The 12,334-nt window shown below is 42.3% G+C and overlaps 1 protein-coding gene across 4 annotated transcripts in view; it reads left to right on the top strand.

Annotated features, from left to right (window-relative positions):
* The first annotated feature begins 1,286 nt into the window (after positions 1-1,286).
* GEMIN4 (gem nuclear organelle associated protein 4) overlaps positions 1,287-12,334 on the top strand; it is a 91,814-nt gene continuing 80,766 nt past the window's right edge. For 2 of the 4 annotated variants that reach the window (XM_044054294.1, XM_044054292.1), the window contains exon 1: positions 1,287-1,484. The gene's annotated coding sequence lies outside the window, so the exon portion shown is untranslated. Of the gene's footprint in view, positions 1,499-12,334 lie in introns of all 4 variants that reach the window. The other 2 variants (XM_044054293.1, XM_044054291.1) reach the window with 1 other exon arrangement.

The raw sequence follows: 12,334 nt of genomic DNA, 5'->3' as shown, positions 1-12,334 counted from the left end.
GAAAAGGTTGTGTGAAATATTAGGAAAAAAATAATTCTTGCTGTTTTTCCAGAAGCAGACCTATAAGGTATATCCAACAAAACTGAGAAAATACATTTCAAAGTCAGGAAAACAACATGAAAGCATAGAGTAGCGAGTAGCAGAACATATGCAAGAAGCATGACATAAAACAACGATATAGAAATACAGAATCACAGCGATGGAGAAAGAATATCACATGTACAAGTGAAAATACAGGATGGTCAGAAACAACAGCAAATATGCTGAAAAAAAGAAGTAAAAGTGGTGATAGACAAATGATCATCTGTGATTATAGTAACAGATAAGATATAAAACAGTAAAGGTCACATGTACAATTCAGAAAGAAAAGTGCTTATTAAAGGTTATTTTGAAGAAGTCAGATAAATGGTATTACTATTGATGTATTACAGGGAAAATGAGAGAAAATAATGAATTAAGTTATGGTCTAGGAAAGAAACGGGCTGATACAGATAATTTTTTCTCTACAGAGACTGAAGAGGAAAGAGAGGAAAAACTAAAAGGCAAGAGTGTGAACATGATAAAGGAATATGCCATGCAAAAATACAAAGACTGTGAAAGAATCTGTGACAAATGTAAGTTGCTTGTCAGATAAAACCAATGTGATGTAAAGTGACACTATTCAGATAGTAATACCTAACTGCTTAACAGGAGCATGAATTGATATGGGTTAGTGCAAATTGACAATTTTTTACAGGTTGCCATTGGTAGCTACTCAAGAACTCCAGTTATAGAAGACAAGTATTTCACTTACTTGCAGGTGGTAATTCCACCTCTTCATAAAATATTTTCTACATTGGGGGTTCCAGAGATAGTAAGGGGTGGTACTGTTCTTCCTGTTTACAGCCATGACTTCAAACGAATAGAGATAGAGAATAAATAACACGTATTCCAAAATATATTAAGCTTAATAACCATTCCGAGTACAAGAAAAATATAAAATAAGAAAATCTTTACATTCAGAAGAGCAAGAGAGAAAGAAAATAAGTCAAAGCAGATATATTATACTAGAAAGATACCAGTGCTATACCTCCCAACCATACCGAATTACTCGGTAAAAAACGAGTTTTGGGGTCCAAATGAAGGGGCGCCACGATTTCCGAGTGACACCTCTTCTTCATTCCCGCTTTTTTTTCATTTATTATTTAATTACTGCACTGTCGGAGCTAACATCATCACGTGCGCAATGATGTCAGCTCCGTTAGGGCTACCAGCCATTTGGAATTGAGCTCAAGGAGCTCATGTTGTCATTTCCGGCTGGTCTAGCTCAAATGCGAGTGGGAAATCTTACTCGCGTTTGAAGGGAAATGTATTACAGCAGCCAGTTGTTGCACGGGGAAATTTATTAGCTCTACAGGCCGTCGGAAGTCATCAGCACTTTGGATTTACCTCTGCCGTAGCAGAAACAAGGAAGTCAGCAGCACAGCACGCTCGTTTGCATCCAGGTTTGACTTAACTGGTGTGTGTTACTTAGACGCACTGGGACCATACAATTTGGGTAAGCTCAAAGTGTAGTACCTCGCAGGATGCGCAGTAGCAAATCCCGCCCTAAACACTCCTCCAGCCGCACGCACCCCACGCTCGCATGAATATTCACATGGCTCCTGCTGTGAAAAAGCAGCATCTTTGAACTTTCCAAGCATACCAAGGCACCCAAATATTTAGTTATCACCTTTAAATACTGTTTAAGTCAGAAAAAAGCTATTCTAAATCACACAGTTTAAGCTAATCACCAAAGTAAGTGTATATGCTATTTAAATATGGCTAGAAGATTGTCATTGATTTCAGAATACTTTACATGAAGTTAGTGAGGTTTATCGTAATTAATCTGTTTTAACCTATTTGAAGGCTGTGCAGACTAGTTTGAACTTTGAGAATGTTAACTTCATAACACGGTGCAGTGGACGGACTGGCAATTTATAGTGGGATAGAAAGATTAACCTCATCCATGTATGTGGATCTATGGAGGTGACAGAGGTATTTACCCCATCCTTTTAGAAGTCAAAGTCAGATAAAAGTGTTCAGGTCCTTTCACCCGCAAAATATTGCATTACATTTAAACTGGGTACTCGCATGTCAAAGTATTTTAAGTTAGAAACCAGGTTGGTGTGCTGGTCCAAGGACCCTTTCATTCATGACGCAGGTCAAATTAGCAGTTAGAGTCTAGGTAAATTAACCAGTGCACAAAGCTACAGATGTTAGTGCAACACACAGAAATCAAACAGTTATAACATTAAGGAAAAACATTGTACAGGCTTATTGTAAACTTCTGAAGCTGTTAACAGTAGGACAGTACTATTTGTATTAAAATGACGGCACAATGTGGGAATTTGCATGCCTGTCACTCCAGTGCGGAAATTAGCATGCCTGTCACTCAAACTCGATTTTCCCCTGCCAGTTAGTTAAGACATGCTCAAAGCTGCGAAAAACTAGTACTACACTTGGAGATTACCAAAATTTGTATGAAAAAATAGACATAAGGGAGTGCAATAGAACAATGAACAACATAATTCAGCACACTGCTCTTGTATACTAGAGGAAGCAAATTATTGATTCACATGCCCTTTATATGCTGACGGTATCTGTGTGCATAAGCATGTCTCATAAGCTTGCTGTAGTTTTTGCTGTTGTATAATACTGTAAATTAGGATCAATGCTGCCATGACTATAAGCTTCAAGGGCTGCTCGGCGGTTTGGTAGTAAATGATTCTATTTCCAGAGATGTTATCAGTGCCCCATTCCTCCATATCTTCAGTGTCTTTCACCTCCTGTACAGAAGGCAGAAGGGTAGTGGGGTCTCTTGAACATTAATGATAAGTGAACAGAAAGAACAGTTAGACTTTAAACTTTGACTATTCTAAATCAAAGTATATAAATCACTTCAGTCTTCTCACGTTCCCTTAATCTTAGCAATTGACCTGTGTGAGCCTATGTGCTCTGCTCTGGGGTGACACATTAGTACCACCTCTTGTTTGATCAATATGGCAATGAACAAATGATTGTGCAATGTGGGGCCCGGGAGCTAATTCGCTGTAAAAGGTGGCACTGATTTCATAGTCAAAGTACTTCTGAGGTCTAACGTTTTCTCATTGTCCTTGTGACGGTTGACACTTTTCTGACTGAATACTTTCTGAACTAGTTATGTTACCAATATGTGTGTGTGTGTGTGTGTGTGAAAATGCCACACCTGGTGACTAGAGGTATTTCAGGCTCAAACCCTGTACCTTCAGTACAGGGTAAAAAGAGCCTAAAGTCCGTAGCCACCACCATTTCTCAGCTTTGTCCAGATTTGTTGTACTAAGAGTTGAGGAGCTATGATGGGGAAGTGTGAGAAGTGAATTTGTATTCCCCATTATTGGCTTTGTTTGTCCAGGTTTTTTGTGCTATGAGGATGAGAGCTATGGTGAGAAATGAGAACTGAATTCACTAAATGATAGCCATTAAGCTTCAGTCTTCTTATATTTTAGGAAACTGCTGATTTGGAATAGTGGTATGTTGCTCTGACTGTAGTGCACAGGGTCCTGGGTTCGTGACATGCATGGTGGTAACATTTTATTCTAGCAACTTTCCAAAATTATTCAAGCAATGTTTAAAATGTGTCCCTGGTTTTTGACCTTTTGCCCCCCCCCCCCAAACTGAACTTGAAAATAAGTGTGTGAGAGGCTGTGCAAGATGCCTATGGCTTACACTACTGTCATTCTATTTATAGTGTGGGTGTGGAAGTAGACTTTTATGATGGAAATATTCTGAATTGGGCAGTTTTGTCATTGGTTCATGCATTTTGTTTCATTGCCTACAGTACAGCCTACTGGAAAAATGTTCAAACAATAAATTTAAAATGCTCTCTAACAAGTGTGTTGTATTATATACAAGGAATATAACTTAATAAAGTCTGGAAGGTGTAACAAAGAAAAGTACACATATGTTTCTTGTTTTGTGTGTAAGGGGCCAATGATATGAAAACAGCATAAAGGTAATCTTTATTCACCACTGGCCAGATGCATTTTCTTTGGCTGTGGTGTGGGTTTCAATGTTATTTCAATGAATATGAGCTTCAAGGGCAGAGAAGTTTTAATGCCAAGTCTGTTTTCATTGACAGCATTGCTTTGTTAGATGTCAAAATAAAATCTAAATAATCATTGTAGAAGTAAAGCAGTATGCACACATGAGTGTTTATGGTAAATGGGGCGAAATCACCAGGTAATGGGACACTGGAATGGCTGCAGGTGGTGGTGCCTTATTTTGGTTGTCTGTTCTTCAGTTTGTGTTTGAAAGTTGATTTCCCACAAGTCCACCGGAGTGGGTGGGGTTATATCATTATGTATGCAAATCAGATGTTAATCAGCGGACAGATTTGTACCTATTTTTTATGGGCCTTGTCCAGATTTTTGATGTTTCCAGGTTGTGAGGTACATTGTCTCAAGACAGGTGGTTGTGTTCAGTGGTTTAGTGGTACACTTCATGCAAAATAAAAGTAAAGCTTAACAATTAAACAACATACTGAGATCTTACTGGAATACTGCAGTGGTGGTGCTGCGGTAGTGTTGTCGACTCACAGCAAGACGTCCGTTCGATTCTCAGCTAAAGCGTCTTTGTGGAGACCTGCGTGAAGGGGTGTACCTTTGTTGAAGGTTGTGGGTCAGGGCTGGTAACTCGGCACGTAAAAATCTTCTACCAATCATTAGAGGACCGGAGTTCCACTGTGGCGACCCCTAACCGGGAAAAGCCGAAAGACACAACAACTGAGATCTTACTGGAGATAGCTCACTGTCCTGTTGGAGATAAGCCAATAAGTAACTTCAGAAATAAGGTATCCACCAATCAGGACTATGGGCAGAAATGACCAAGAGATGAAACATTAGGAATATGGGAAGAAAAGCAACAGTGAAAAATGTACTGATGCAAAAAAGTGTCATGTTTAATTATAGCCTCACCTCGGGCTTCGTGCCCACTGAGTGGTGCACAGCTACAGTTATCCCACTCCACAAGGGGGAATCTACCTTAGATCCCGGTAACTACCGCCCCATCAGTCTGACAAGCCTGATCTGCAAGGCCATGGAACGTATTATCATGGAACTTATAAACAAAGACATTGGCAACCTTCAAACACTAGACCCCACCCAATTTGAGTTTGTGAATCTTGTCTGCTGAACCTGATTGAGTTCTTCGAATCAGTCTCCAGAGCCACGGACGAGGGTAAGGTGGTCGACACAGCCTATCTGGACCTTGCCAAGGCCTTTGACACCATCCCCCACTCTGGAATCGTAGATAGTCTAAGCTGGGCATTAATTCCTACATCACTCGATGGGTTGCCAATTGGTTTACTGTCAGAACCCACACTGTAAAAGTAGCCAACTCCAAATCCAGCTCCGACAAGTGTACCTCGGGGTTCTGTCCTGGGACCGCTCTTGTTTGGCATCCTCTACTTTGCAGTACAGGCCAACACTAAGGGACTCTGGCTACCAAAGTTTGCAGATGACTGCAAAGTGGGAGCCATTATTGAATCCCCAAATGATGTGGATACCCTACAAAAGGGCCTTACAGAAACAGATGCTTGGTGCCAGAGTCATAGGTTCAAGCTCATTGCCAAGAAATGTATAGTTATCCCCTTTGGGGAAAAACATGTACCCGTGAATTACCACATAGGTGGCAGTACACTAAACACCGAAAGTGTGATAAGAGACTTAGGGGCACAGGTGGACAGTGGTCTCACCTTCGATAACCACATTGCCACAACACTCAGGAAATCCTATGTGGCACACCTCATCACTAAGGGCTTTTCATCCAGAAAAAAGGTCATTGTCCCACTGTACTCACCCCTCATTAGACCCATTATAGAATACAATGCCCCATTTGGTATGTACCTCTCAAGACATCTGCAACAACTGGAAAGGCCGCTGAAATACCAAACTAAAAGAATCAGAGGCCTAAAGCAGATGCCCTATGCTGACCGCCTTAAACTCCAGCTATACTCTGTCGTATATAGTCTACTTAGAGGCGATCTCTGCTTAACATACAATGCCATGTCAAATCCAGAGCTGTTGGACATGCTACACTTAAATCCCAATCCCTCAGAGCCACACGCTCCAGGGATCTAAACCTTGTCATCACAATAAACAAAACATGCTGGAGGGATAGGTTCCTGACAGGAGACTCCCCAGACTCTGGAATAGACTGCCCATACATGTCAAGCAGAGTGCCTCTTTGGCCCTCTTCAAAAGGAACCTTGACAATTGGATGGGAGAAAGGAAATTCACCCCGGGGATCACATCAGTGACAGGTGTCCAGGGAAGTAAATAGTGTGGAAATAAATAGCCAGGGAATTGTTATGGCTAGGCTTATATAGGCCCTAGGGCCAATAGCCTAGTACCAACCTATGAACCTACGTAAGTGATATAATGTTCTCTGAGATGGATGATTTCCTCCAGAGTATATATGGTTTAATTCTAGATATAAACCACAAATGGCCAGCACCAAAGAATAATCCAATATTTTTATTAACATGAAGCCTCATGAACTTAGTCCTGAAGACCTTTATCAATGCAAAAAACAAAGAAAAGCAACACCCTTTTTAAAAAGATTCCTTAATTGTTCCACCAATCGCAACAAAAGGTTCTCACTTAATTAAGTGTAATAAACACACCCACAGTAGTATATACAATACTGCCACATAAAGAATATATTCAATATAGCCATATAAAAAAAACTGTGAGATGCAGGATATATAAACATGTTTGAAAAACCAAAAATAAATAAAAAACTTGAAAGAGAAAACAATGCTAAGAAGTAGTTATTTAGAGCCCAATATAATAAACTAATTCTAGATTGCTCTCTAGATTGATCTCCCTTGCTCTGTGTTATGGGTTCATGGATATGTTCATGTCTGAAAGACGAGAGGAACAGAGGCTGGAAAATGTCAGTCAAGATGAAGATGATTCCCTGCTGCAACCACTTGGGGCATATGGAAAGCACCTGTTATGGAAATGACCAGCTTTTAGGTGACCAGGAATGGCAAACAATGGTTCATGGCATAAATATGAAGGAGGAATGAAATGGCACATTGCAGCAGTGTTTTAAGTATGTTACCAACATATTATACAGTGTCAAGTAAAGCGCACATTCTGTAGCAGCAGGGAGGTTGGCCACATGGGGGCCTCTTCCAACCCCCCACTTACCTTGCATTTAGTATTTGTTTTTAAGATAGAGAGCTATGGGAGGTGGGTTAGAGGGTGGCAGCCCTCCTAACAAATAGAAAAAAAAACAGAAAGGTGACACAGCTCTTGTCAAATTAACCTAGTGTTGACAACTTCTCTAATCTCTCAAATTTGTTAAACTGGCACTCCAAAACTATAACGCTAGCGTCAATTCTGGGGACTAAAAAGATATACTGTGGTCCAGTGTTCTCCGTTATTTGTTTGTGCATGTTTCACAACTTTCATAGGAATATTTAAAATGTTTTTCTCCAGAACATCAGGACATTATCCCTCTCCCCACAGGACAGAAATGCCCAAATTAAGACTGTTCTGAAAAAACGGGAATAAGCAGTGACCCTACTTACTGTGCGTCTCAGTGGGTCTAGTTTTCTAAAAAATATTGCTAACAGCAGTTGCACTGATCGGTGCTATATTCAAGTAAAGTATATTCTTAAATGTTATTTTCATTGTGTTGCTGGATAAAGAAGTCTGTTGTCTCTCTTGTATTGGAAAGTAATAAAAAGCCACATATTAATTTCTAATGGCATTTGCCAGGTTCAATGATTTGCTTGGAATAATACACAAATGCACAGTATAGCTTTGTTTGTATGCTTGTTGTTTGCTTGTTATTTCCCTGAAACGCTAATTCCACCTAAAACTCAGCTTTTCAGCGCTTCTGTGGATCCCTAGTGATATCTGCATTGCTTACTGTACTTATTTCCTTGTTTCACTTGAATGAAAGTTACTGTTCGTCATTTTTGCATTTAAGTTACCTGTAACACATTGCATTTAAGTTACCTGGCACTTGCTCGCTAAAGCAATTATATAAGTCAGCACTAAAAAATTAAAAGCACTACACCCTCACAAACTCCCCTTGAGTACCTTGTTCCCCATTGGCCATTTTTTCAATTATAATGGAATTCCCAATACTATTGTAGCATGTGCAAAGGTCAGTTGTCAATCTCCTCTCCGGTCTAGCTGGTGAATCTGGGAATCTTGAGGCAATGTTACAACTGCCTTATGTACACAGACAACCCTCTCCTCCTCCCAACAAATTCCAACACATGTGAGAGATGCAACCATATAGCCAAACTGGAGGCTAAGCTCTCTCAACTCAGTCCTGGCGTAACCAATCAGGAGGAGAAGGAAACCACACTCACTACAATTCCAGTCTCACGTAGACCTACCACGACAGCAAACCAAACGCATAAACACACAAAAACATACTCGGAGGCTCTAAATAAAAATCTGCCTAAGCAGCAGAGACCTCCAAAGCAGACACCCAAGCAACCACTACCCCAAAACAAAACACGTGCAACACATAGCTCACAAAGCCAGTGTGCCGAACAGTCACAGCCCTTAAGGCTAAGCAACATACCTGATACACTTGTAGTAGGTGACTCTATCGTCAGGCACACTGACGTCCCGCTCACCAGGCTGAACAAGGAGAAGGTAACACAAGCACTCAGGTCACTCCAAGGCAAGTACAAATATGACTCATTGTCCATGCTGGTGTGAATGACCTGAGACATACCTCCCTGGACTACATGAAAAGAGACATAGAGGAGCTCTCTGAGCATGTAGCCCAGGCCGGTATGACCCTGACCTTGAGTAGCATCTTGCCTTCACCAAGAATGATGCCACAATATGAAGACAAGATTATCAGTTTCAACAATTGGCTTAAGTATTGGTGTCATTCAAAGGGGATCCAATGCCCGTCAGCCTGGGATGACCTGCTCGACAAGCCACGATGCTTCGCTAGGGGCAGCTTGCAACTGTCACCCCTGGGCTTTCGGATATTGGCAAAGGCTCTTGCTACTCCCATAGTGCCTTATTTAGGCAAGGCTCAAAAGACAAACCCACCTCCATAGGTATCACAAGGGATAAGAAACCAAGAGTAATGCTACTCAACTCCAGAAGTCTAAACCTCAAGATGCACGCACTTGAAACTCTCCTTAGCATGGAGAACATCGATATCTGTACAGTAACAGAAACCTGGTTCAAGGCTCCCGAGAGCACCCCAGCACTATCAGGTTATACCTCATACCATGCTTTGCGGCCCCAAAACTTGGACCGAACCACAAAAGGAGGGGGAGTATCAATATTCCTCAAAGATGCCCACACCTCCAGGTTGGTGGCACAGCACGAAGCATCAGACTATCCATGTGCAACTAACAGTGGGTAAAACTGCCTTCCAGTTTATAGCCTGCTACAGACCACCCTCCCAAACCCAGGAACCCCACTTGGCCTTCCTGAGAACACTGGAAAATATGAAGGTCTCTCCAAGCACCATTATATTGGGCGACTTCAACTACCCAAACCTAGACTGGGAGCATTACTCTAGCTCCAACACCCTAGCCCAAAGGTTCCAAGAATTTATAAACTCAAATGCTATGGAACAACTTGTTACCACTCCAAGAGGGGAGAACATACTGGACCTGATCATCACCAACATGGGGACTCTATGCTCCAGACCAGAAGTGTATCCCTCACTGGTAAGATCAGACCATAAACTAATCTCACTGGATATTCACATCCTGACCCCACCCCCTTCCCAGAAAACCACAGTGAAAAACTTCTCTAAAGCAAATTTCACACTCCTCAAAACAGAGGTGGAATCCTTCAAAGCCCCCGGGTCTGTGGAAAATAGGCCTAGACTGCAGAATCCTTTATAAACGCATTCTATGAACACCTTCAGGAATGCAAGGATCATGCAATCCCAAATAAAACCAAGACCCAATCCTCCAAAGGCAGACGTCCTGTCTGGTGGACCCCAGCCATAAACAAACTGTACAATAGAAGGAGGAAGCTACTACATGATAGAGCAAAATCCCAAAAAGGGAAGGCATCTCTGATCAGTATTAGCAAAAAACTACGGGCACTCATAAAATCGTCTAAGGCCAGCTTCGAGAGAAAAATTGCACAGGACACTAAGGATAATCACAAGGCTTTCTTTAGTTATCTTGGGAACCTTTGTGGGAATTCCCAGATATGCTCAGAATTAGTCCAAAATGACAACAAATACACCAAACCCACAGACATTGCCAACATCCTAGTTGACAGGTTCAGCGCAAACTTCTCCCCCCCCTCCCCACCAAAAGGGCAAATATCTATCCCAGCAGAGTGCTGCCCCCCTGACATCTCAGATGCTCAGGTAAGAGCCGCCCTCTCCAAAGCAAAAAACACAGCATCAATGGGACCAGACGGTGTCCTGGGCTGCGTCCTATATCAACTCCAAGAAGAGCTAAACCCAAACCTAAAACTGCTGTTCAATCTCAGCCTTACTACAGGATATGTACCCAAAGAGTGGCATACAGCAACAGTGGTCCCTCTCCACAAAGGTGGTGCCTCAACGGATCTTGGAAACTATTGCCCCATAAGCCTGACTAGCTTGGTCTACAAAGCTATGGAAAGGATAATCATGGACCTCAGAAATAAAGATATTGGGGACCTACAGACACTGGATCCTACCCAGTTCGGCTTTAAGGGCAGATCCTGCCTCTTAAACCAGGTCGATTTCTTTGAAACAGTCACCAAGGCCATTGACGAGGGGAAGGTGGTCCACACAGCCTACCTGGACCTCGCAAAAGCCTTCGATACAGTACCCCACTTGGATATTATAGATAAGCTCACCAGCTTAAATATAAACCCCTATGTCACTAGATGGGTTGCAAACTGGCTCAAGGACAGAACCCACATGGTTAGAATTGCTGGAGCCATGTCAGACTCCAAACCAGTTACAAGTGGTGTCCCACAAGGCTCAGTCCTGGGACCTCTCTTGTTCAGTATATATTTCTCGGAGGTACAGGCCAACACGGAAGGACTGTGGCTGGCCAAGTTTGCAGATGACTGCAAACTGGGTGCCATAATCGACTCTCCAGCCGACAAGCATCCTCCAAAAGGGCCTCATAGAAACAGACAACTGGTGCCAGAGCCATGGCCTCAAGCTAAATGCCAAAAAGTGTATAGTCATCCCCTTTGGCGAAAACAAAGTGCCCATAAATTACCACATAGGTGGTAATCCATTAAGTACAGAAGAAGTAATTAGGGACCTGGGGACCCAAGTTGATAGCAATCTCTCATTTGACAACCACGTGGCCAAAGTGGTTAGAAAAACATTTTATATAGCCCACCTAATCATGAAGGGATTCACATCTAGATCAGGGGAGGTCATCGTGCCTCTTTACTCATCCCTCATCAGGCCCATAATTGAGTAAACTGCCCCTTTTGGGATGTACCTTACCAGACACCTGCAGCAACTGGAAAGACCCCAAAAGTACCTCACCAAGAGGATCAATGGTCTCAAACAGATGCCATATGCTGCCCGGTTAAAGAAACTCCAGCTCTACTCCGTGGCATACCGCCTGCTCAGAGGCGATCTGTGCCTGACGTATAAAGCCATGTCCAACCCGGAATTAATGGACATGCTGCACCTCAGAAAATCCAAATCCCATTGAGCTACGCGCTCGAGAGACTTGAACCTCAGCACTGAAATAAATAGGACATGCTGGAGGGACAGATTCATAACCCAGAGGCTCCCTTCACTCTGGAATAAAATCCCAGTCCAGGTTAGGTAGAGTCCCTCATTGACTCTCTTCAAGAGGAATCTTGATGAGTGGATGGGAGATCGTAGGTTTACCCCGGGTATCACTTGTGTCACTGTTAGACAGAGGCACAGTATACTAATCTCGAAAAAGGGCATAGCAAAATTAATTTAAAATGGGTGGCGAAAGCCAAACACACTCTGGCTAGGCTTATAAATGCCCTAGGGTAGATAGCCTAATATGAACCTATGAACCTATAACGTGTACTGTTTCTGAGGTTCATGTCTGTATTGCGCAATGCCACAGGAGTATACCTCTCAACCTCTAGTCATAAGAATTGAGGACATCATCATCATCATCTTCTTTCAGCTGTTCCTGTTAGGGGTCACCACAGCAGTTCGTCTGTTTCCATTTCTTCCTGTCCTCTGCATCTTGCTCTGTCACACCAACCACCTGCATGTCCTCTCACCACATCCATAAACCTTATCTTAGGCCTTCCTCTTTTCCTGTTAACTGGTAGCTTCATCCGTAGTATCTTTTTTCCATTATACTCAGCAT

The sequence above is a fragment of the Protopterus annectens genome, chromosome 13.part0 (assembly GCF_019279795.1).
Source record: "Protopterus annectens isolate FY-2018-M chromosome 13.part0, PAN1.0, whole genome shotgun sequence".
Classification (NCBI taxonomy): Eukaryota; Metazoa; Chordata; order Ceratodontiformes; family Protopteridae; genus Protopterus; species Protopterus annectens.
Note: the sequence above shows the minus strand (reverse complement) of the source record. Positions and strands in the feature narration are given on the sequence as shown.